The sequence below is a fragment of the Pleurodeles waltl genome, chromosome 2_1, assembly GCF_031143425.1.
Source record: "Pleurodeles waltl isolate 20211129_DDA chromosome 2_1, aPleWal1.hap1.20221129, whole genome shotgun sequence".
Classification (NCBI taxonomy): Eukaryota; Metazoa; Chordata; class Amphibia; order Caudata; family Salamandridae; genus Pleurodeles; species Pleurodeles waltl.
Genome location: NC_090438.1, coordinates 205,183,920 through 205,211,008, shown reverse-complemented (window position 1 = coordinate 205,211,008; position 27,089 = coordinate 205,183,920).

Below are 27,089 nucleotides of genomic sequence, written 5' to 3'. Positions count from 1 at the left end.
ATAACCGAAGTGCGGCCTTTACCACCTCAGCGTCATGGCTGTTTGCCATGGTGCCAGGCGGGGCACTCTTTATCTTTTAAGACTGCTCATAAAATATATATGGCCGCTACCCGGCCCGACAGAGAAAAATTCCCGAGGCCTAGCCGGTCGCCGCGCTGTTTCTAGGCAGCGCCGCCGTTTATAGTTTTTAATGGACCCCCTTGGTCGACGAGCGTGCCCCAAACGCTCGTTGGCCTTCCGTGCACCAAAACCTAAAAAAGGTTAACTGCCGGGAGCCGCTATCGCGGCCCGGCAACAAGCACAGGTGCGCTCTGGCGGAAGGCGCCTTGCTACTGAGCGCGCCTCCGCAATATGCCCAACTGTGTCCCTCTCAGACCCGAGCAGGAAAACCTGCTCGAGAACCGTACCTTTATTAAAATAATTCATGCTCCCCCCGGCCCCGCCCGACTCTCACTAGCCTGTCGCACTTTCCCTAGGGACCGGCCAAACTAACCGCGCGATGGGCTGCGCGGAAAGAGGCCGGTCCCTCCCCTCCACCCCCTTTTATCTCCACCCTTGCATCCCACCCCCACTTACCTGGCAGCCAATCCCGTCTCGGCTCTGTCACTTCCCCTTCCCGAAAGAGCCCGCGGGTAGACTACAGCGGAGCTCTTTCTCTCCGCGGGCCCTTCCACAGTGCACATAAATAGTAGAACGACGCCAAAGCTATTGGCCTTGTCATTGTTACTGTCCGTGTATTTGCAGTTTTTATGTGGTTTCTGATGTTCTGTTATTCCTGCAGTGAAACTGCCTCAGTCAGCGCCTGTGTTTGGTGAGTCGCTGTAGCGGGTCACACGGGGGCGGTGAACCCAATCAGTGATCCAGAACCCGGTGTGTCCATCGTCTTTGTTTTTAATTGGCTGAAGCCTTTTTGGACTGAACTGAATGGTGCAAACAGGCATAAAATGTATTTAATTAGAGTAGGAAATGTGCACTCCTGCAAGTGTAGGAAGAAGGCCGATTGTTACGGCAAATGGGGGGTCTTGTGGGGGCATGAAAATCGGATTGACGTCTCTAGTTAATTTGCTGAATTCCAATGTTTTTTCCCATTAACAGTTTATTGAACATTATTATTGAAATAAAATGCCTACGAAATATCTCCAGTTTAAAACGAGTTACAGCTATTACCAGTTGTAATCTCCCAACCGGATTTTTCTTGCTAAATTGAAAGAAAAAAACAGCACGTTTGCGCTGCTACAGCTCACTCGTGATTAAACCTATCTACAAAAGTGCAATTATGTACTAACCGGCAAAAGTGCAATTAACTGTAACAGGGTCGATATTATGCAAAGCGCTTGACTTCTGCCAAGCGAGATCGCGCTGCGAAAATAGATAAAAAGTAGTCCACATACTTGACGGGAAACAGCGAGCCACGCATGTTTACAGTACTTGGTCGCTGCGCTCGAGGAGGGCTAACCACCGGAAAAGGCATGATGTATGCGTGCCTTCCACTAATCAAAGCAAGCCAATTTTAACAGGCTAGCCCACGAACCAATCAAAGACACTGACGTGACGTGGACGGGGCTCCGAGCCCTTTTCTAACTCGGGATTGACGTCTCTAGTTAATTTGCTAAATTCCAATATATTTTCCCATTAACAGTTTATTGAACATTATTATTGAAATATTGAAATAACATGCCTACGAAATATCTCCAGTTTAAAATGAGTTACAGCTATTACCAGTTGTAATCTCCCAACCAGAATTTTCTTGCTAAGTTGAAAGAAAAAAACAGTGCATTTGCGCTACTACAGCTCACTCGTAATTAAACCTATCTACAAAAGTGCAATTATGTACTAACCGGCAAAAGTGCAATTAACTATAACAGGGTCGATATTATGCAAAGCGCTTGACTTCTGCCAAGCGAAATCACGCTGCGAAAATAGATAAAAAGTAATCCACATACTTGACTGGAAACAGCGAGACATGCATGTTTACAGTACTTGGTCGCTGCGCTCGAGGAGGGCTAACCACCGGAAAAGGCATGACGTATGCGTGCCTTCCACTAATCAAAGCAAGCCGATTTTAACAGGCTAGCCCACGAACCAATCAAAGACACTGACGTGACGTGGACTGGGCTCCAAGCCCTTTTCTAACTCCAGAAGTGTCTCGCTAGTGATACGCATGCCAAGCGCATGCGACGCAGGCTCGACCCTAAAAATGACAACTTACCATCTAGTCTTTCATTAGCACCCGTCCAAGTACCCCATCATATATGGATTGGTTAAGTTCTATATTTCCAGTGTCAGTTTCAGTTTCGAATTCTTCAGCTCCTGTAACTCTTAATTGTTTTTAAGGGAAAGCAATGTACGGCTCTTTTTTTAAGAAGGACTTGAATTTCTATTGTATGTCTTCAGTATGTTCATTTTTTCATCACTTAGTTAATACTTACATTTACAACTCATTTCTTGTACAATAGATATAAATGTCCAATGGACTATACAGGTGTGGTCTTGCCAGAAATAGCCCGTAAATGCAAAAATGAATACAGTCATAGATGAATACATGCTGAAGTTGGACCCATATTTTTGGGTATTTTACATTACGATAAAAATAGTAATTTAATTCAGCAATTCATTCAGACTTTTTTACACAACCATTATTTGCCCTTATGTTAGGGAAGGTGCAGAGATTAGGAGCAGTCCATCGATCAGTCATGGGCTGTAGGATTTCGTACTTCGTTTTTTTAGGGTCCTGCACGCAAGCACTCAGACCCCTGTTGTAATCTCTCTGTGGGCTTTTAACCATGCCCATGAGTTTGGTTGGTTTGTGGGCTTGCCTTTTAAAATTGGCTTGATTTCATTAGTGAAAGGCATGCATACGTCATTCCTTTTCCGGTGTTTAGCCCTCCTCGAGAGCACCTGTAAACTACTGAAAACATATGCGGCTCTGTGTTTTCTGCATGGCTTCTGGACTAATTTTTCTTTTTCTTTCCTACGCAGCACGATCTAGCTGAGCAGTAGTCAGGCACTTTGCATGACATCAAAACTGTTACATGGATAATTGCACTTTTGCCAGTTACGTGGATAATTGCACTTTTGTCGATACGTTTGATGGAGAGCGAACATCTGTTTCCTTTTGTGTGTCTCCTTCACACTCATGGCAGTCGTCGGCTGGCTTATGTGAAACTGTTTTACATTTTCAGTTTATGTGGGAAGAAAAGTCAGGTTAGGAGTTCACAAAGCTAATAACTCTAACTCGATCAAATGCGAGACCCATTGCATTGCAAATGCTTGTGTTATTATTCCATCCTTGCTTTCCTGTTCCCTAACCCCCTCCCACTTCGCTGCATGACCCGTCCATGCATCATTGCCTGTTAATGTTTTGTTTGGATTTTGAATGTTTCTCCACATTTACTTCATAGTTGTCAGCTGTTTTCTTTGATGCTTCTTTCCCCCACTCTGATGTTTATGTGTTGCTGACTCTATTGACGTGTGCATTCTGTTTGGTTCTAGTGTGTGGTGTTCCGTCTTTTAATGTCCTTTTATTGTGTAGCTGACCTGCTGATCTCCACGCGTGTGGGTATGAAGTGGGTGTTGACACCATATGTGGTTGTTTGCCAATTGTGGTTATAGCTGGAAAGACTGGTAATTCAGTGAATGTGTGCAAATATTTAGCTGTCGTGGATATTGGCCATTGCTTTAGGTATGTGTACTCTTTGTACGTAGGCCAGGGTTTTTATAGGTAAATGTGACGTTTACCACCTTACCCATCAAACTAGGTATTACTGCCCCCATTATAAATTGTGCCCCTCAACTTCCCTGTGTGGCTCATGTTTTCAATAATCTTGCACTGTGTGAAGCTAAGATTTTTTAACATTTCAGGTGCCCTCCCCCTGACACTTTTTTTTTTAATAAAAAAAAAAGTATGTTTACCAGGGGTTTAAAATAATTTTAAAAGATTTTTTTTTTTTAAAGAAATAAAATTGACAGGGGGTCGCCTGTGAGCAGGACGATCCCCTGTGGGGGCAAATATTTTTTTAATAGTTGTATGGTTTCCCTGGGGGCCATACCATACAGCTACTAATATATCTATATATATATATAGTTATTGTTAGAAATGGGGTCTTTGTTTGGCAGTCAGGTTATCCCCTGTCCAAGCAAGGACCCTTACTGTAGTCAGGGTAAAGGAGAATCACCCTCTGCTCACCCCCGCTCACTCCCTTGGTAGTTTGGCATGAGCAGGCAGGCTTAACTTCAGAGTGCTAGCTGTAACATATTTGTACCAACACACACAGTAACTTAATGAAAACACTACAGAATGACACAACACAGGTTTAGAAAAATAGAAAATATTTATCTAAACAAAACAAGACCAAAACGACAAAAATCCAACATACACAAGTCAAGTTATGAATTAAAAAGCAAATATAGTCTTAAATCCTTGAGAAAACAGCTAAGACACTGTTAGCGTTGAAAAATACCTCTGTAGCATCAAAATAACATGCACAGGTGAGTGTGCGTCGAAAAAGGTAAGCGGTGCTTCGACTTCTCTCCGACAAGCGAGATCATGCGTCATTTCTCCTTCTCCGGTGGGGTCAACATGTGTCGTTTTTCCTCCCCGCAGGGGAGCAATGCATTGATCTGGGCAAAACTCAGGTCGGCAGGCGTTGTGTTGTTTTTCCACTGCCAGCAAGGTTTGATCAAAAAGTCTGCCGCACAGTATCAACAAAACCGCGCAATGTGGGTTGCGACGTTAAGAGCCTCCGTCAGCGGGTGTTGCATGTCGTTCTTCCAGCTACGTGTGTCGATTTTCCAGCCGCAATACTGGTGGAGCATCGATTTCTGCCGCGAAGCCGGCAGCGCGTCATTTTTCAGTCGCGTCTCGGAAGATGCGTCGATATTTTCCCCGCACGGCGGTCTGTGCGTGGATTTTCAGTCTTGGTTTGCCATCTTCACCTTCCAAGGCCCCAGGAACTGGATAGGGCACCACTTGGCAGGGCAGAAGTCTCAGCAGAGAGTCCAGCTGCTGGCAGGAGAAGTCTTTGATGGCCCTGAGACTTCAAACAACAGGAGGCAAGCTCTAAATCAAGCCCTTGGAGACTTCTCCACAAGAAGGAAGGCAACACAAAGTCCAGTCTTTGTCCTTTTACTCTGGCAAAAGCAACAACTGCAGGATAGCTCCACAAAGCACAGTCACAGGCAGGGCAGAACTTCTCCTCAGCTCTTCAGCTCTTCTCCGGGCAGAGGTTCCTCTTGATGTCCAGAAGTGATCTAAAGTCGTGGTTTTGGGTTCCCTTCTTATACCCAGTTTGGCCTTTGAAGTAGGCTTACTTCGAAGGAAAGTCTCTCTTGTTTATGAAATCCTGCCTTGCCCAGGCCAGGCCCCAGACACACACCAGGGGATTGGAGACTGCATTGTGTGAGGGCAGGCACAGCCCTTTCAGGTGTAAGTGACCACTCCTGCACTCCCTCCTAGCACAGATGGCTCATCAGGATATGCAGGCTACACCCCAGCTCCCTTTATGTCACTGTTGAGAGTGAGGTGCAAACAGCCCAACGATCAAACAGACAAAGACAGGGAATCCACAAACAGATAGAGTCACAGAATGGTTTAAGCAAGAAAATGCCCACTTTCTAAAAGTGGCATTTTCAAACACACAATCGTAAAACCAACTTTACTAAAAGGTGTATTTTTAAATTGTGAGCCCAGAGACCCCAAACTCCACACGTCAATCTGCTCCCAAAGGGAATCTACGCTTTAATTATTTTTAAAGGTGGCCCCCATGTTAACCTATGAGAGGGATAGGCCTTGCAACAGTGAAAAACGAATTTGGCAGTATTTCACTGTCAGGACATATAAAACACATTAGTATATGTCCTACCTTAAACATACAGTGCACCCTGCCCACGGGCTACTTAGGGCCTACCTTAGGGGTGTCTTTCATGTAAGAAAAGGGAAGGTTTAGGCCTGGCAAGTGGGTACACTTGCCAAGTCGAAGTGGCAGTTTAAAACTGCACACACAGACACTGCAGTGGCAGGTCTGAGCCATGTTTACAGGGCTACTATTGTGGGTGGCACAACCAGTGCTGCAGGCCCACTGGCAGCATTTGATTTACAGGCCCTGGGAACCTCTAGTGCACTGTACTAGGGACTTACCAGTAAATCAAATATGCCAATCATGGAAAGCCAATTACATACACATTTTATACAGGAACACTTGCACTTTAGCACTGGATAACAGTGGTAAAATGCCCAGAGTAACAAAAAGAGAGTCCAGGAGACATCAACAACCTGGGAAACAGAGGCAAAAAGTTAGGGGAGACCACGCCAAATATGAAAAGTCTAATATATATATATATATATATATATATCAAGAGAGATAACTTTTATATATATATATATATATATATATATATATATATATATATGGTCAGAAACAGTTCTTGGTCTTGCACTCTTGTTGCCGGTGCAGGTGACAGAGGAGACCACCCTCTAAATATTCATTAAAACAAGAAATTCACCGCATTCTACAGGGTCCTGTGTGTCGCTTTTATTGAAGCATTCCGTAACCACCAACGCGTTTCAACTTATCACAAGTCTTGTTCACGGCTAGTGAGTCCCTCTGCTATTTCCTTTAAATAGTAAAATTGTGTCGTGCTCAGAATGGTGCATTCTGGACAATGTAGTTAAAAAAAATTACTTAAACAGAAATCGCAAAAATTTATAATGCATTCCAAATGTACTGTCATATATGTTCTCAACTCTTTCAATGATCACTCGATGTGACTCCTATATTTATGAGAGACTTATGACAATCTAATCAAAATTGCTGATAACAATTACATTTAGCACATCATGTCATTTCACACTATCTGCCAGCTTAGTGCCCAAACCTTCAACTTGACTGTCTGTATTAGACATGTTCTTTAAAGATTTACATATTGCCTACTATATATTGGTATGGCATATCCCATTACTCAATTATAAGTGACGGCTAAGTGCCTATGCTTGCATATACATTTGTTTAACATGTCAATATCAGCAAAATGTTATTTCTTTTATGTGATGACCCACATTATACAGATGTGATCTGATCAATGGAACACAGCATGTTCTTGCCTTTATGTCAAGTCCCCCCCATGCTACTTATTAAATATGAATCTCAAAGTGTCGTAAAAAATGTTCAGTTGTTATCAAATTACAACTCACTTCAATGTCCTCCTCTATAAATGTACAAAACGTTCCTCGTCAATGTTGAGCCCATAAGGGATCTTGGTTCTGAGTCGAATGATGAGTTTACTTTCTAGTTGGTGCAATTTCAATGTTCTGTTGCCCCCGCGTTCATTGCTATTGATCCTGGCCAAACCACAAAACAGATGAAGAGGGCGATCCTACCATCAGATGGATCAATCGCATCAGTATCTTCAAACAAGGAAACAGCAGTATTGGAAAACATAAATATGGGATTAGTCCTCCCTATTTTCAATATGACTAGTTTTCACCTGAAAGAAGCTACTTTGGAACTATTGGACAAGGGTCTTTCTTTGTCCCTAGTCAGAAGTTAAACAAATTTGAAATTATGACAGATATTCAAGCCTTTTTTCGAAAAATCAGTTCATATATATTTTTTTTAAATAGAGAAAGCAATCCCGATAGGACTGTTGAGGTTTTTAGGTCCAAATCTAGATTTACCCCTAATCTGAATACTGTGGGACCAGAAGTAGGGGTTTTTGAGAAAATGGTTTCTGATAAATTCAACAAAGTAATTAAATATGTTCCTGCCCCAATATCAAACCTCACTGTACAACAGAGAGAAGCTATGAGAGATCTTCAATCTAACAAAGAAATCACAGTGAAGCCATGTGACGAAGGTGGTGGAATTGTTTTGATCAGCACAGAGGCTTATAAACAGAAGATGAAAGCCATGCTGTCGGTTACAGCACATTATCAATAGGTAAGAGGCAACCCAATAGCAAATATCTACTCAAAGATTCAGACAATTTGTGACAGGGGCATTCAAAATAGGGCTATGACAAAAGTTGAAGCTGATTTTCTGATGATCGATAATCCGAAATTACCTGCAAACTATGGAGTGCCTAAAACGCACAAACACATCAATGATCTTCCCCTCAGGCCCAGAGTTTCCACGATAGGTTCAGTGACAGAACCATTGTCCAAATATGTAGATTTTTTTCTTCAACCGCTAATTTCTAAATTCCCTTCCTACATAAAAGACACAGGACAAATGATATTAAGGACGGAAGGACTTAGTTTCAACCCTGAGGGGGCTTTTTCAGTCACTCTTGACATTGAGGCATTATAGACTAGCATTCCACAAGAAGCAGCCTATCATGTGGTCCAACAGATGCTTATAGAGGAAACCGTTGATGCTCCTGTGAATTTTATTATGAGTTGTCTCGATGTAGTGTTGACTAATAATGTCTTTGAATTTGATGGGGAAATATTTAGACAGATCAAGGGAGTCAGCATTGGAGCCACGTGTGCTCCAAGCATAGCGAATATCTATATGGGTCTATTTGAAAGACTATATATACAATGAAATTGCCCCCTTCTTTGAAAATATCTCTTATTGAGGCCGGTACATAGATGACATTTTTTTCATATGGCAAGGAGATGAGGAACATATATATGAATTAATTGAGTGGCTCAATCTTTGTGACAACAATCTCAAATTTACTTCTAACCATAGCAGGCATAAGATTGATTGTGAGCATAAGTTAGCAATTAGAAATAAGCGCCTTCAAGCTCCCCTAGTCGACCATTGTATGGACAAACTCCATCATGAAGATGAACTTCAATGGATTATTTTAGAAAAGTTTTCCACAGTATATGTGAATTATGACAAGTATAGGAAGAAAGGAGAAGTGTTTTGGACATACTTTTTCAATACAGTTTATCAAGGATTGAAGGACAGAATTCCTTGGGAAAATTCTTTCTTATAAAGTGTTTTTCACTTGATGACGATTTGCTGGACTGCCAATATATATACCATAATATATTTCTTTATTACATGTTTTTTTTTTGTGGAAGGATTCTAAGAATATAATGTATACTTGTTTCTATAAATAAGGTTAAATATCAGATCAGTCCTCAAACATATTCTTTTTTGCTTTTATCAGGGCTCTCTTTGAGATCTCTTTTTCATTTATTTTTATTTTTTATTTCTGTTGATTTCTTGTTTCTTTCAGTGTATTATATAGGGTTAGTAATATTCCAAGATGGTGACCATCTAGCCTTTTGTTTTCCTTCCTTTTTCTTTTTTCGTTTATTGGTAGCCCATTTTTTATGTTTAGTAGTATTTTAAGATGTCGACCATTTAGTCCTTTGGTTTCCTTCCCTTTTCTTCCTTCGTTAATCGGTAGTCCATTTTCTATTTTCACCATCAGTCTCCGTAAATTCCTGGCCATATATTTAGGATTTAATCCGGGGAAGATCGCTTTGTCGGCATATCGGTACTGTTTGCCATACAAGTCTGAGGTGCCTTTCATTGGTAGGACCAGGAGTTCAGTCTGAGTGGAGCAACTTTTTAACCTGAAAGAACTCTGCATTGGGATGGGGCTTTGCTCTGGTTTCTAGTTGTGCCCGCGCTGAGTAGAGATCAATTGGAGAGTACTTAATAAACACTCGGGCTGCCTTCCATCCCCAGATAAGAGAATGTTTTCGACTTTTCAGGTATGATGTAAGTATATCCTTTTACATTTATCTGTATAGTACGCATGGGTTTTGCCCATCTGAGAGAATAATTTATTTCTATTTAAAGATTATATCAGCTTACATACTTTTAAAGTGGGATATTTCTTTGACATATAGGAAACTGGATATATCGAGGAGATGTTTCAGGAGATTAGTCACAGTCATTTTGGAGCAGCAAATCATTGATTTTTTTGGTAGTCTACAAAGTAAGAAGGTGACTGTATTATTATTTGGGTGTTATAAAGAAGTAGCCTCACTTGTTTAACAGTGGCATGTGAATTCACTTTGCGCAACCTCGTTTGTGAGCACTTGCACATATGGGAGTGTCTAGCACCTATTTGAGTTCCGTTCCATCTATCGGTCCTATTGATTCCTTTCATTTTCTTCTTTAGGAAGATGACAGGGAGAGCACATATATAACCTCTGACTGATGAGATACCTCCCTGTTTTATTGGAGCGATAATACAGGATATCTTCCCACATCACCCTGCATGAGAATTAGATCTCTGGGTGACTTTGAAGATGGGCTTCATTCTCCTTTTTTTATTTTTATTTTTCTTTCTTTTCCTATATATTTCTTTTGTTATATATTTTGTCTTTTCTCTTCTTTTGTTGCTTTCTTTTCTTCTTTTCTTCTTTTTGTTTCAAATTTCTGGTCTATTTTTCTACCTCTTTTATCCATTCTTTATGTTATGCGTGTCTCTATGTTGCTTGTTTTCATCCCAAGTTCGTCATTGTGAATACTTTATCTGTTTTTGTTGTAGAATTATAAAATGTAGGAATGTTATATATCTCCCTAGGAATATATAATCTTTTAACCACCACGTTGTGTGCACTGAGGAAGGTGAGTGACCCCGAGAGGTCATTATTCATCGAAATGTACGTTGGCACTAGCCTATACATCAAGGACATTGCTTTGGATTTACCCGACGTAGCCACATAGCCCAGTAGGCAGTAATTGAAAGACTGATATGGATATCTTAGGAGCATGAATGGAACCAGCATTAAGTTGGAAGACTCCAAAGAACGTTTCAAGATAGAAGAGATTATGAGGATCATAGAAATTGGACATTGGAATACTTTGTAATAATGTCAATCCTTTATATATGAGAAAGACTGTTTATCTTGATATTATCTATCTGGCTGTGTGGGGTTATCCCTTGCTATTATTAATTAGTTTGTCCTTTTTTCATGTATATAATTTTTTTAGGATTTGTGTGAATGCACTGGAGTGATTGCGTATACTGTTTTTATTCATTTATTTTTCCTAGGGAGCACTATCCACTTTTGTATTATTTGAGTTGATTATTATTAAAGTTACTTTGGTGATCATCTAATTTAAAAATATATATATATTTGAATAATTAAATAGTATGTAATTTGTAGCTTATATTATATTGTGGATGATTTTTTTAATTTGTGCTGTCTTTTTTGTGTGTGAGTTTGTGATTCTGACTCTAAGGACCCTTTTTTGATTTAGTAATCTTTGCTTTTTTCTTGTTTAAAGGGATTTCATGTGCTAATGTCTTTAAAATGTTTGCAATTGCCTTGTTTTCTTTGCTGTATGTGAGTATCAGTTGAGGACATCCATTATCTTCCTTTGGAATATTTGTTGATGTATCCATGAGAGTTTGGTAACGACTCCTATCTTTTGCATTTATAGCGCCCAACTGCATATATGTTCTTGGATAACCTCAGTGGAGAAATCTCTGACTTATCGCTGCAAACTGAATTTCCATCTCTTCATCATTGAAACAATTTAGTTCTGAATAATTCACCAAATGGAATGCTTCTCATCAATGGCTTTGGATGGAAATGTTCCCATGTAAGATGCTATTGGTAGCTGTTTCTTTTCTATACATTGTTGTTTGTAATTTTCCATTCTCTACATAAACCAGAATATCCAGAAAATGTACTCTTGTAGCATCCATATTATATGTGAATTGAAGACCGCAGCCATTGTTGTTGATCTTATTGCAGTACACATCAAATTATTTGTCAGAACCATTCCATATTATGAATAAATCATCGATGTAACATAACTAGAGCACAATTTTGTCAGGATGTTCCTGGTAAGCATCCTGCCAGGCCACCTCTCTCTCCCACCATCCCATTGTCAAATTTGCAGAACTCGGAGATAGAGAAATGCCTATGGCAGTCCTTCGTAGCTTATTATTTTTTGAGATTTCTGTTTAAGTAACTTTTGTTTTTTGAACTACGTTTTCCAGAATGCACCATTCTGAGCAGGATACAATTTTACTATTTAAAGGAAATAGCAGAGGGATTCACTAGCCGTGAACAAGACTTGTAAGAAGTTGAAACGCGTTGGTGGCTACTGAATGCTTCAATAAAAGCGACACACAGGACCCTGTGGATTGTGGTGAAGATCTTATATATATATATATATATATATATATATATATATATATATATATATATATATATATATATATATATATATAGGCAGTGCTGAAGGCCCCCTGTGGCCCCCAGCACTGGCATATATATATATATATATATATATATGTGTGTATATATATATATATATATATATATATATATATATATATATATATATATATATATATTATCTATTGCAGTTCTCTTTCTGTTGCAGCTTTCAACTTCAAAGCAATGCACATACTTCAAATGACGTGTTTCAACTGTAGTTTTAGGCAGCAATAAAAAAGTCAAGTAAGTCTTGCGATTATGTTTCTGCTACAAAAGGATCTGACTTTTGTCTAGTGACAGTTTTGATGCCATAAAGTAAAGCAGAAGTTTTAGATGCCTACTGCGAATATAGAAAATCTGTATTTTATGTGAAAAGCTGAGTGGATTAGTAAAGCCATCCATTACCTGCACTATAATACAAATGAAATGTATGTGCGAGGGGGGCTATGGAGAGATGAAGGTCATGTGAGTGGGAGCACCAATAATGATTGTTGGACTGGATGCCAGAGGAGCTAAAGACTGTGACGATTGGTATGTAACAAGGTGAAGTAATAGTGTGTCTTTTTTTGAGTATCTTGATAGAAAGTGTTGTTTGAGGGAAGAAGCGAAGATAAGGTGACCTATGCTGTTGCATGTATCACACACACACCCACCAGCAATGTTGTGACTGTCTACGTAGGCTAGTGTTTTAGAGTAACAAGTTTAGCCAGTAGCAGAGATGGCATCACGTTGGATGACTGATGTACAAGCCCTAACTCAGGTTATAGAGGACAGCTCTGACATAGGATCAGAGACTGAGACAGCAGATACTGTGACAGCATCTGAGGGATAGGACAATGGCGCAGACTCTGGGAGTGATTTTTCAGTCAAAGGAGTATCATTTGATAACTCCTCCTCCAGTGTTTCTGAAGGAGGTGATGAGGCCAGTCCTGCTGTCCCTTCGCCAGCACAGTCTGTGCAGCGGGACAATAGCGGGTTAGCCCAACCCAGAGAGCAGGTGCATGAGGCGGCAAGCACAGAGAGAGTGCTCTCTTGGGAGCTCCCCAATTTAGTTCACCCCCAAATACCACCACCCAAATCATATTGTGGAGACATCACAATTATCTATCACAATACAACCTGATTTTTTAAGGCAGGCACCTGCGTTTTTGGTCCTGGGCTCGGCGGCCATATAGGGAAACCTAACAAACCCAGACATTTCTGGAATTTAGACACCCGGGGGAGTCCACAGAGATGTGACTTGTGTGGATTCCCCAAAGTTTTCTTACCAAGAATGCCCTGCAAAGGTGAAACGTTAAATAAAACCTCTATTTTTTCTTGCATTTCTGTCACACAAACTACAGGAATATGCTGGGATCCACTAAATTCCTACCACCCAGTGTTTCCCCATCTGTCCTGTTAAAAACGCTATCCCACTTGAGGGCCTGTACCTTGTGCCAGCCTCGGGAATAGATCACCCCATGGTCAACAGTTGCCCCCATGTAAGTACCAACATTGACCATTGTGTGATCTATTCCTGACGCAGGCACTAGGCCTACCCACACAAGTGAGGTACCATTTTTATTGGGAGACTTGTGGGTATGCTTGGTGGAAGGAAGTTTGTGGCTTCTCTCAGATTCTAGAACTTTCCATCACTGAAATCTAATTTTGAGGTTTGCAAAGGATTCTGGGTAACAGAACCTGGTGAGAGCCCCACAAGTCACCCCATCCTGGATTCCCCTAGGCGTCTAGTTTTACAAAATGCACAGGTTTGGTGCATTTCCCTAGGTGCCAGCTGAGGGAGGGGCCAAAATCTACAGCTAGGCACTTTGCAAAAAACAGGTCAGTTTTCTTTGGGAAAATGTTATATGTCCATGTTGTGTTTTGGGACATTTCTTGTTGCGGGCACTAGGCCTACCCACACAAGTGAGGTACCATTTTTATCAGGAGACTTGGGGGGAATGCTGAATGGAAGGAAATTTGTGGCTCCTATCCGATTCCAGAACTTTCTATCACTGAAATGTGAGGGAAAAGTGTTTATTTGCCAAAGTTTGAGGTTTGCAAAGGATTCAGGGTATCTGAACCTGGTGAGAGCCCCACAAGTCACCTCATCCTGGATTCCCCTAGGTTTCTAGTTTTCAAATATGCACAGGTTTGGTAGGTTTCCCTAGGTGCCGGCTAAGCTAGAGGCCAAAATCCACAGCGAGGCACTTTCCAAAAAACACGTCAGATATCAATGTAAAAATGTGATGTGTCCATGTTGCATTTCCTGTCACAGGAAGTAGGCCTACCCCCACAAGTGAGGTGCCATTTTTATGTGGAGACTTGCGGGAACACAGAATAGCATAACAAGTGGTATTGCCCCTTGTGTTTCTCTACATTTTTTCCTTCCAAATAAAGACAGTGTTTAAAAAAGAAGTCTATTTGAGAAATGCCCTGTAATTCACATGCTGGTATGGGGACCCCGGAATTCAGAGCTGTGCAAATAACCACTGCTTCTCAACACCTTATCTTGTGCCCATTTTGGAAGCACAAAGGTTTCCTAGATACCTATTTTTCACTCTTCATATTTCACCAAATGAATTGGTGTATATCCGGTATACAATAAAAACCCATTGCAAGGTGCAGCTCATTTATTGGCTCTTGGTACCTAGGGTTTTTGATGAACCTACGAGCCCTATATATCCCCGCAACCAAAAGATTCAAGCAGATGTAATGATATATTGCTTTCAAAAATCTGCCATAGCTGAAAAAAGTTATAGAAGAAAATGTGGACAGAAATGGCTCTTTTTTTCACCTCAATTTCAATATTTTTTTATTCTAGCTGTTACTTTCTGTAGGAAAACCTTGAAGGATCTACACAAATGACCCCTTGCTGAATTCAGAATGTGACCTACTTTTCAGAAATGTTTAGTAGTCCGGGATCCAGCATTGGTTTCACACCCATTTCTGTCACTAACTGAAAGCACAAAAAATAGTAAAAATTGGGTGTGTCCAAGTAAAATGCCAAAATGGTGTTGCAAAATGCGGTTTCCTGATTCAGGTCTGCTTGTTCCTGAAAGCTGGGAAGATGGTGATTTTTACACCCTAAACTCTATGTTTATGCCATTTTCGGGGGAAAAAACACATGCTTTCTTTTTTCCTATTTTTCTGGAATAAATACAATTTTAGCTGTATTTTGGCTAATTTCTTGGTCTCCTCCAGGGGAACCCACAAACTCAGGGCACCTTTAGAATCCCTAGGATGTTTTAAAAAATATGCAAATTTGGTGTGGATAGCTTATGTGGACAAAAAGTTTTGAAGGCCTAAGTGTGAACTACCCCAAATACCCAAAAAAGGGCTCAGCACATTTTTAGGGGGAGGGGTGGAGGTGGGAGGCCAGCAGCTTAGGTGTTAAAATAACTTTTAAAACAAACATCTTATGCTTTGGTGAGTGGTTGCAGTACCTATTTTAGTGGTACTAAACACTCCCTTCCCATACATGCTGCCATACCAAGAAAACCTACAACAGTGGCACCTTATTTAGAGGTGCGTTTTACACCTCTTTTGACATGGGTTGCGTGTAGGCAATGGCCAGGGTGTTCCGCTTCTCACTGTTTACTCTGGTCTGTCTGGTTTGAGGGGCGTGGGTGGAGTGTCCATGTTAGTTACTCGATGTTTACTGTTTTAGAGATCTACGAGTACCGGTACAATAGCGCGTTATTCACCCATCCACCCCACAGTAAATGTAAATACAAATGTTTATTTCGGACGGGCGTGACTTCCACACGAACCCTTTTATGTGAAACTGTTTTACTTTTCTTTTTCAATTTATGTGGTAAGAAAAGTCCGGTTATGAGTTTACAATGCTAATGGATCTAATTCGAGCAAATGCGAGACCCATTGCATTGCAAATGCTTGTTGTATCTAGCACGACGTCTAACATGGTAAAGGACAAGACAGATGGACGAACAAGTTGTTTGACGTTCTACTGTATGTCGATAAGCTCCCATGTGAGTTTCTAATGTGACCCATGTACGACTGGTGTTTTTTAAGCACTTGATTTAATGCTGCGCAGGAGCAGGAGGCGTGTGTTGCGCCATTATGTTAATCAGTGCCAAAGCATTAAGCGAAAGTAACTATAATCAATACTCTCTTTCGCATCTCAAAGTACCTACAAAGAAACAGTGACCTTCTGACCTGCTTTTTTCTCAAGCCTGATGCGAGATTGTTGTTTTTCTCTGCAGTGATGCAAAATCAATTGAAAGTAAGCGTGTAATTAAAGGGGAGGGGCGAGGTGCTGCATCCTCGCACATTCCCACAAGCGTCTGTGGAGACCGCACTTCAAATCCAGACAGGCCTGCGCTGAGCTATCGCCGAAGAAGTGTAGCCCACAGACACTGAATGGGTTTCCAAAAGTCTGACTCACAGTCCCTGCAGCCAAACATCGTTGTAAATCGTGCACTAAAATGAACATATCAATAACAAAGGGGCAGAGCGGGAAAGAGACTTGGCACGTGTGCCTAGGCACGTAGGTTATTCGTTTTAGGAAGTGATCGCGTTGCGCAGCATATTTTTTGCAGGTTGTGAGGAAAAGCCAGGTATGTAGTTATCACATACGTCAGACACAACGTGTGAAATGTGTTGGTAACTACTTTGGCCCTCCTTAGAAGTTGGGTGCTTTTTTAGACGCGGATTGAATAGCTGATAAATAAGATTAGCACCGGTTGGAGCATTTACCGGGTGCAAATTTGAGCACCATTCTGAGGTCTGGCCACGGAATAAGGTATGTGTGTGTGTGTGTGTGTGTGTGTGTGTGTGTGTGTATATATATATATATATATATATCACGCCCTTGCCACGCACTGCCAATTACCACAAATTACAGCACTAATGACATATTTGATAACATCACTAATCATATCAATGTAATATTAGCAGTAACACTTTTATGAAAAAACTGTGCATGGCAAGGGAGTGATTTATAGTTCCCTTAGGGAACGAGTTATGGTTACTTGAGATAAATGTTTTTGTACCTTTAACATGTGAGTCTAACTATAACATCCCTGTAACCTTTGTTTTTTTCAGTGAAAAAAAAAATATATATTATTAATAATAAAAGTTGGTTATTGGGAACAGTGCCCAGTGGTTCTATCTCAGTACACTGGTCCCCACCAATGTGGTAAATTTATGATGTAAAAGTTTACACTACTGAGACGTACATCAATAGACTAGAAAAACAATTTCAATTGTTCTTCTTTATTCTTTCTTTTATAATTATTAGTTACATATCTTTATACAGGACATACAGCCAACACATATTTCGTGCGCATTGCGCTTCTTCAGGGCTGTTTTTATAAGTAAATATAAATATGCATCAACAAATTATGAAGAGACACTTTTAACAGGTTCACATCATGACAAAAAGTATAATATCATTAAACAGTCGTTCATAAGAAGTTATTACTAGCTTTTTCATACTTAAACAGACATACCCAATTTATTGAGGAATTATTATTCACCACACCATATCCTAGGGGACAGAGAAAAATTGATAAATTCTTGGTAACCACACACAGAGAAGTAACCCTAAGCCAGACATATTTGATCTCTTTTCTATCTTCATGTTATTCTCATACTAAACACATACCTTCAACTACGTGTTTATCCAATGAAATTGAAATATCTTTATTATGCCAACTCTTCACATGTCAAATATATGTTGGTCCACTTATGTTCAAATGATTCCTGCAAATATATTTCACAAGGTGTTATGCTCCTAAATATAAGTCCACATACTAAAATTACACGGAATTAGATCTGAAACACTCGTTAAAAGTGTACAAGTGAAACAAACTATTTGTTACATCATAGAAAGTCAATCTACATACATTATTACACTATTCTTAATCTAAAAATAGAAACTAGCTAGCTTTTATATATATATATATATATATATATATATATATATATATATATATATATATGTGTATGCTGCTGCACTGTTTCCACTGAGCTAACTGGTACAAACTCTGTAATACAATGTTTCCGCTGGTCCGCCTGGTGGAAACATTGTAATACGATGGGGTGAGGGAGGCCAGCTTGACGCAGGTCTCATCCCGGCAGCTTTGGTGGTCTGACGTTTGGACTGCCAAAGTCATACATCCTGGTTGCAAAGAGATGCATAATCCAGTGTCGAGGATGCGTAGTGCAGTAGAGATGATGCAAGGTTTGGGTGAGGCAATGCGTTGCATAGCAGTGGTTCTGGGGAGTTGGGAAGTGTGAAGCAATGTCCGTGCCTGGAGATGCATTACACAGTGGAGGTTGGATGAGGTAATGTCTGTGTGTGGAGATGTGTTGGCTCTGATAGGCTGCAATGGGCGATGTGAGGACCTTGCATAGAAGAGGTGATGCGTTGGTTCCGAGGGCGATGTGTCGAGCAGCAATCGTGATGCACTGGTTCTGTGGAAGAACCTTCAGGCCCACTTCCAAGAGTCCAAGACTGGTGTGCGCCACTTGGGAGGGCAGGGATAACAGTCCACGTGCTGGGTTCAAGGCTGTTGGAAGCCTTTTATTTCCCTGAGGCTTCTGATCAGGAGGCCACCCAACTAGCCTTTGGAGTGACCTTGGGGGTCCTGGATTTATGTCTTGTGTGGGTGTTACTATGGGATGAAATGGCGCTCTGGACAATAAGGCGAATAATAATGCAAAACGATTAACAATACGGTGCACTCTAAGAGGACCACACACTTAATCCCCAACTGTGTGGAAGTCCAAACAGCTACAATAGAAAAACAAACAAGAGGCACTCGTTAAATCAACGATGATATATCAAACAGTATTAAGTTATGCTGAAAATTATCGCATTTATCACATACGGTGTATCTTGATGCCAAGTCCCAATATGTGAAGTATCAAAAAGGTAAGAGGCGAGGCAGACACTATTATATTCCACAAAGATTCTGATTTACTGGCAATATCTTCATCCAGAATAAGGTCAGTTCCAACAAATGAAAGTTAAGTGCCAGGAGTAATATTCCAATCCAAACACCACAATCAAGTGTCAATGTCCAAATCCATTCCAATAGGTTCTTTTAATTTCCGAAGAGATAACCAAAGATGTTGATCCAACCTGATTCCACAGCCAACACGTGTTTCATCTGGGGGATACCTCAATGAATTTGCAGTTTTGAAAAAAATAAATTATATCTGGTAACCAGTCATGAAACACATAACACATCTCAAAAAGATGTATAGACCCTTGACCAAATCACCGAAACAAAACAAGAAACGTGGGATGGTCAAGAAAACTTAAAGATGTTAATTTACAAGGCAAGTTACACCCTTCTTTACGTAAACCCGTGAATATATAGCAGTCACTGTGAATCTCTCACAGCCAGAAACCAAAAGTGTGAGAAACTGTTATGAAAAGTGATATAATTCAGTGTTAGAGGCGATCCATCAATAGGAAGGGCGGACTTAACATTAAGTAAAAATTTATTGCAATGAAGTAAAATACAGAGTAACCAAAATTACCTATTCACGTGGTTTTGGTTTTTTAACAAGGAACACCAATAGTCATAACAATGACTCATCTATAGATTAGACAAAACGTATCATCACTTCATATTAAAGTCTCAGTCGTAATGTGGATACATCTGCTGAAAAGAGAAGGGCAAGTACCACTTCTGTACCATGTAGTTCCATCATGGTTTGAGTATACCAAGCACCACAGTACACTAATAAACTTAAGCAACAAAACTGGCTCTATTCTTAAGAAATCTACCTAAGTATACACAAGAAAATAAATTCCAAATGTGTCGAACGCGAGTATGTGTTCCACCACTAAAAGAACTCAGTCAAGGAATACAAAATAGACCGTCCAACGTCTCAAAACACTTTACCAAAAGCCTCAAGAGTCTGACCCACCTGTGGCCGTATCACCGGGTTAGCATTCATTGTTTTCGAACGCAAGTACGCGTCGGAAATGCTTCGTGAAATGCTGATGTTTTATTGGATTCCGTGAACATAAAAAGAGGACAATACGGCCTCCTGACATAGTAACGAATACCCCACATCGACGTGACAGAAATGAGGTCTGAAATAATAAAAGGACTATTGTCTCAACAGTGCGGCCATCTTGTAAAGAGTATCGTACTTGATAAAGAAAACTCTAGTTAATAATGGCACAATCGCCTAACACAGTATATAAATCAATAATATTCCAACTATCCAACCTACAAAGACATCCAACAATCAAACAAAAGATTCTGGTGGTCATTACAACCCTGGCGGACAGTATTAAAGAGGCGGTAAGACCGCCAACAGGCCGGCGGTAAAACAAATGGAATTACGAACGTGGCAGAAACCGCCAACAAAGACAGCCACTCTAACACTCCGAACGCCACGGCGGTACAGACAAACAGCTTGGCGGTCACCGCCAACAGACAGGCGGAAGTCAAAGTACCGCCCACAGTATCACAACCTACCAATCCGCCACCTTTTCCGGGGCGGATTCACCGCGGACAAAAACACGGCGGAAACAGGACTTCGAAGGGAAAACGCTCACCTCTACACACCCCACGAGGAATCCGGACGCCATGGAACCAGAGCTGCACATTTTTCCAGCCCTCATCTTCTTGCTCCTCTACCAGGAGCACGAACGCCGGCAGCAAAGACAATGGTGAGTACTGCACCTACGATAGAGGGGAGGGAAAAAACAGGGACACACACACTCAACACCCCCACCCCCACCCCCACCCTCACCCACTACAACACACACACTAATACAGCATGAAACATTACAGTTACACCCCCCAAACTCCCCGAAGAATGCAAAGACAAAAGCAAATGAGTGTAACCATTGTAATATATTTAAATCCAGGATGCAAAAATATATATATACACCATAAACAAAATATACACCAAGCTTAGTAGTCCAGGTAGTGCTCCAGTGAAGTCAGTGGAACATTGGGCCCACACGGAATGGGCGAGGCCCACACAAGATCCCCGACCATTATGGAGAGAACACTTCAGGGGCATCAGAGAGCAAGAAAACAGGCACCTCAGGGGGAGGGAAAGGGGAGGCACCTCAGCCGGTTGAGTTCACAACGCCAAATCCACGAGGGGGCCACATGCCCACTGTTCCATCCTGGGGAGTACAAAGCCACAGTCTCTCAAGTCTCTACAGAGGGTGGTTTGCCCACTGTTCCATCCTGGGGAGTGCAAAGCCACAGTCTCTCAAGTCTCTACAGTGGTTGGGTTGCCCACTGCTGCATCCTGGGGAGTGCAAAGCCACAGTCTCTCAAGTGGATAACAGTCTCCACTGGTTCTGGAGGGGGCCTGGTGCCCAGAGTGCTTCATCCTGCTAAGGACAGAGGTAGTGGATGTATCTCTCCACTGGTTCTGGAGGGGGCCTTGTGCCCACAGTCCTTCATCCTGCTAAGGACAGAGGTAGTGGATGTATCTCTCCACTGGTTCTGGAGGGGGCCTTGTGCCCAGAGTGCTACATCCTGCTTGTGACTGACTCAGTAGCGTCAGTGCCCTTGGCGCTCATAGGCCAGCGGTGCTTGAGGCGGCGGGGCCCTGTTCAGCGGTGCTTGAGGTGGCGGTGCCCTGTTCAGCAGTGCTTGAGGTGGCAGTGCCCTGTTCAGCGGTGCTTGAGGCGGCGGTGCCCTGTTCAGCGGTGCTTGAGGCAGCGGTGCCCTGTTCAGCGGTGCTTGAGGCGGCGGGCTCCTTTGCAGTGACTCAGCTGCTGGCGGTCCTCTCTGTCCCAGCGGGGCATGTGCTGGCGGTCCTCTCTGACCGAGCGGGTCTTGTGCTGGCGGTCCTCTCTGTCCCAGTGGGGCTTGTGCTGGCGGTCCTCTCTGTCCCAGCAGGGCTTGTGCTGGCGGTGGCCTCCTAGGCAGCGGGGATGATGATGGCGGTGGCCTCCTGGGCAGCGTGGATGATGGCGGTGGCCTCCTGGGCAGCGGGGATGATGGTGGTGGCCTCCTGGGCAGTGGGGATGATGATCACGGTGGCCTACTGGGCAGCGGGGATGATGGCGGTCCGCCGTGCTGCTCTTCCCAAACTTTCCTGATTTCTTGTGGCCCTTCCCCACCTTGGAAGGTGTCGCAGCTAACTCCACACTCCCACCGGGACCCCTGGGAGCGGCTTTGGTGCCTGGAGTCTTCCCCCTCTCCCGCCATGCACGGGCCAACTTCTGATGCTTGACAGGTGGGGGACTGTCCGTGCTGTGGCTCTGTGCCACACTGGCTGCCCTGGTGGCCGGTGCACTCCAGATTCCGGTGACTACAGGCACCACTGGTCCCGGAGATGTTGTGGCTGAGGTGCTAGGCTGGGACCTGGAGAGTCAGGACCTAGGAGACGGACGGGGTGGGGGAGGTGTGGGAAAGAGGTCAAGGTTGGACAGGAAAAGTTTTTTGGAGACACTGGGACGGGTAGCTGGAGGGGGTTTGGGAGTAGAGGAAAAGGTTGTGGTTGTAGGAGGTTTTCGTTTGGTGACTTTGTGTGAAGGTGCATGCGCTGGAGGCTGTCGTGAGGTGGATGGCTGTTGGGTGGGTGTGTGCCTGGGTTTGTGTATCTTGGGAGGTGGCGTCACAGACACACTGGGAGAGGACACAGGGGATGTGTGAATGGTAGTGGGGGTGCTGACTGCACATGAGCGGGGTGTGGTGGTGGGTGTGCTGGTGATGGCAGTAGTGGCTGTAGATGTAGTGCATGCAGGTGTGAGTGTAGACAAGACTGGGAGGGAGGAGGGAGACGAGGAGGAGGGGGCCACAGTGGAGGCAGTGGATGTTGGTGTGTCTGCATGTGTGTGATGCTTGTATGAGTGCCTTTGGGATGTGTGGTGCTTATGTTTGCCTGAGCTTCCCTTGTGTGTTGACATGTGTGCATGCTGGTCTGAAGGTGTGCTTGGGATAGGCTGGGATAGAGGGGATTGGGTCTGGGTGGAGGAAGTTGGAGGGGGGAGGCTAGACACAGGGACAATGGCTGCCATCAGTGCTGAGGCCAGAGTCTGAAAAGCTTGCTGAAGGGCCGCCTGACCAGAATGAATGCCCTCCAGGAATGCATTGGTTTGTTGCAACTGCCTTTCGACACCCTGGATGACATTCAAAATGGTAGACTGCCCAACAGTGAGGGACCTGAGGAGGTAAATGGCCTCCTCACTGAGGGCAGCAGGGGTGACTGGGGCAGGGGCTGAGGTGCCTGGGGCGAAGGTGATGCCCACCCTCCTGGGTGAGCAGGCACAGGGCAAAGGCTGAGGGGCTGCTGGGAGGGCGGTGCTGGTGGGTGGGTGGCGGTTGTAAATGCGGGGGGCACAAATGTTGCCACCACCACAAGGGAGCTCCCATCAGAGGACGAGTCTGTGTCACTGGTGTCAGCTCCTGTCCCTGCCGTGGAGCTCCCCTCACCCTCCATCCCACTGGTGAACTCCGAGTCCGTAGTCTCGCCATCTATGGACATGTGGGATGCAGCTCCCTCGTGCTCCGGTGCCACTGCTCCGCCGCCTGATGATGCTAATGCACACAAGAACAGGGAGCCCACAAAAAGGGGGTGGATGACAGAAGAAAGACATGTTGAGTGCATGCATTACTGCTACCGTTGGCAGACACGACAGACACAGAAGCCCCCTGCACTACGCCGCGCTCTTGGGCTCCACTGTTCAATCCCTGGGAAATGGCCTACTAGGCTATGGATGACATCTGCACACATGGATGACACAGGGGCATGACTACGTGTACTTGGCACTCTACAGAGGTGGGGTGGGGTGCCACATGGCCTGCCTTATGGAGGGACCTTGCCTAGTAAACTTGCCCTGCCTAGGGGAACCCAGAGCCCACCTCCCCCACCCAGATCCCTCCACTGCGCGTAAAATCAGCAGGATGAGAGTGTACTCACCCCCTTGTGGCTGCTGTGATGCCCTCAAGCGCCCATCCAACTCCGGGTACGCCACCGCCAGGATCCTGAACATCAGTGGGGTCATGGTGCGATGGACACCCCTCCCACGTTGAGAGGCCATCCCCAGCTGAGCCTCCGCCGTCTTCTTGCTCCAGCGGCGAATGTCCTCCCATCTTTTCTGGCAGTGGGTGCTCCATCTGTGGTAGACCCTCAGGGTTCGAACGTCCTTGGCGATGGCACGCCAAATATCTTTTTTCTGGTGGGCACTGACCAACATGATTTGTACAGGGGGAAGAGAAACTTATTACCAACTGCACCATCACAGTCATTGGCCCCCATCCCTACCCTTGCCATCTGGCACATGCACTCAACGTCATTTCATGCACGCCGCTCTCTCTCTCCCCCCTTCTTACGTCCACCCCTCTCCACACAGGCATAGCCCATACAGCATGCTCCCACTCTACTTACCTGTTTGTCTGGAGGACCATAGAGTAGCGTGTACTGGGGGAGGACCCCGTCCACGAGTTTCTCCAACTCCTCCGATGTGAAGGCAGGGGCCCTTTCCCCAGACACTCGAGCCATTGTCTCTTCCAGACTGAGGTCACAGCAGCACTTGCAGTGTAGGTCCTCTCCTGTCGAAGATCAGGTATCGAGTGATTGAACAGATAGAAAATGGCGGTCATGTCCGCGGCGGTGCGTACTGTCACCGCCGGCGTACATCGTCATTGGCTCCTGGGACCCATAGGGTCCAATGTTAACCAATGTAGCATTGCGCCGCGGTCTTCACCCGCCTACCGCAATGGTATACAATGCCAGCGCAGTTACCTCACATCCCATTGTCCCACTTTTAGAGATCAGGCAGCTGCCATTTCAGGGGCCTACATGGCTTCATTTTTAACTGCATCACACATACCTAGGCCTAGACTCAACACACATACAGGCCACTTTTCGGATTATGATTTGTGTTCTTTGTAAGCTGTGGGTACGTACCTCTAAGTTGGTTGACTCTGTGCTCGCTGTTGTCCTTCATAGGCACCGTCCGCTGGGACATGTGAGGAGATGGCGGCATCCTCATGTGTACAGACCGCTGGTGGACCTATCAACAATGGAGGAAAGACATGTGATCATCACCTACAGACTTGACCGTGCCACAATCCAGGAACTGTGTACCCAGCTGGAGCCAGACCCGATGTCAGCTGTCCGCCATCCCACAGGAATCCCCCCTCAAGTGCAGGTGCTGTCAGTGTTCCATTTCCTAGAAAGTTGGTCATTTCAAACAACAGCTGCCATAGCATCAGGGATGTCCCAGCCTATGTTTTCCAACGTGTTGTCCAGAGCGTTGTCTTCCCTGCTGAAACACATGCGCAGCTACATCGTTTTCCCTCAGGTGGAGGATTTGCCTACAGTGAAAGGTGATTTCTATGCCCTGAGACATATCCCCAACATCATAGGTGCCATTGATGGTGTCGCGTGGGCTCTCATCATTCTAAATGAGACTACTGGATTTCTAGGTAGCAGGATCTATAACGGTGTGGGGGATTGAGTCTGACCCACGTGTAAAGAACTCTGTCACCCTAAATCCGGTTTTTGCTCCGGCTAACTAGCAGTGCCTCATTTCTCCCATGTGGAAGAAATGATTTGGCAGCCGAGCGCATGACATCTTTGGAACTTCTCAGGGAAGTCGTGGTTACTCAGATCCAAACCAACTCTCTTATTTCCAATAGGATCTCATATACAAATGACAAAGACAGTATAAGTTTTATATAATATTTTTAATAAAACGACTGTATTTTAGATATTAAGGCGTGAGCCGCAATAACCAGAACGGTACAACACAGTAGGATTGAAATAGTCACCAGGAGAGTAAAACATAAGAACAAAGCTATCATATTGTCTAACAGTTTCTACTCTCCCTCTGCTTGTTCTATTTAGAGCGCAGCATGTTAAGCTTCTAGCTTGCCTATTAGAATCACTGTGGAGACATCAGCCCTCATACCTGAGTAAGACCTGTGATCTTGGTTCAGCATCTGCAACGAAGCAGTCAGCGTCTAGTTGTGGTTCCCTGGTCGGAATCTCCCTCTTGCGTGTATTGGGACAAGGAAGTGATTTTATAACTAACATGTCATCGTGATCCCAAAATGTCCCTACGCAGGAATGCCAAGTCTAAACTCCTACCACGTCTATCGGCAATGTACCAGACTGTATCCTTGACTGAAGCACAGAGTAAATATGTTATGGAGAACTCCAGTGCTGAAGTAGGCAAAACAGTGTCATATGAATAAAAAAACAACACCGTAGAACTGGCTATTTGAAAAATAACAGTACGAAGCCTAATAAAAAGCATGTAGAGCAAAGTGCACAGAGGCTCTAAGCTGTCAGCAAATGAATAAAATATATTCAGGGCAAAGTGCACAAAGGCTTAAAGCCTGAAGCTAAAGCGCAATGAATACGTAAAACTAACCACACTACACCCTCCCCTTGTCGGTAGCAAGTGGTTCCAATAATATAAAAGGATGCCCCAAATATAAACAATACCTAAAACAATTATTTCGACTAGGTGAGAAGACAACAAAGTCATAAATTTAGGTAACATGTGACCATAAAGCCAAATTCAATATAGTGTCAATTTCGTAAAAACCCAATCGTCAGATAGAAGCAATAGAACGCAGTAGTTCCTCCACTTCGATATATGTCAATATCGGAAGATCCACACCACAAAGTACCATGGAGCAGGTGTGATCCAAAGCCCCAAAACCATTCAGGGCGGCACCCCGTGCAGGGCCTATGAAAGAGACAATACCATCTTCCTCCAGGAAGGGAATCTCATAAACTGCCTCACGAAGCAAGCGCATCCGTAGTACACAAGTCTGGGAATGAGCCCTAATCGGGAACATCAACAGATCAGTATCGACCATTGGAGGGCGCAGCAGTGAGAGACAGAGAGCCAGTGCATGTTCAAACGAGCACCAAAGGCATCGAAACACGGGTTGCACACAATCCAAAACCGGTCTGAATGACAGAGACCAGTCACACTCCAAATGTCCCAGGAGTGTCGCTCCAAAATGCTGCATCATGCGTTCAC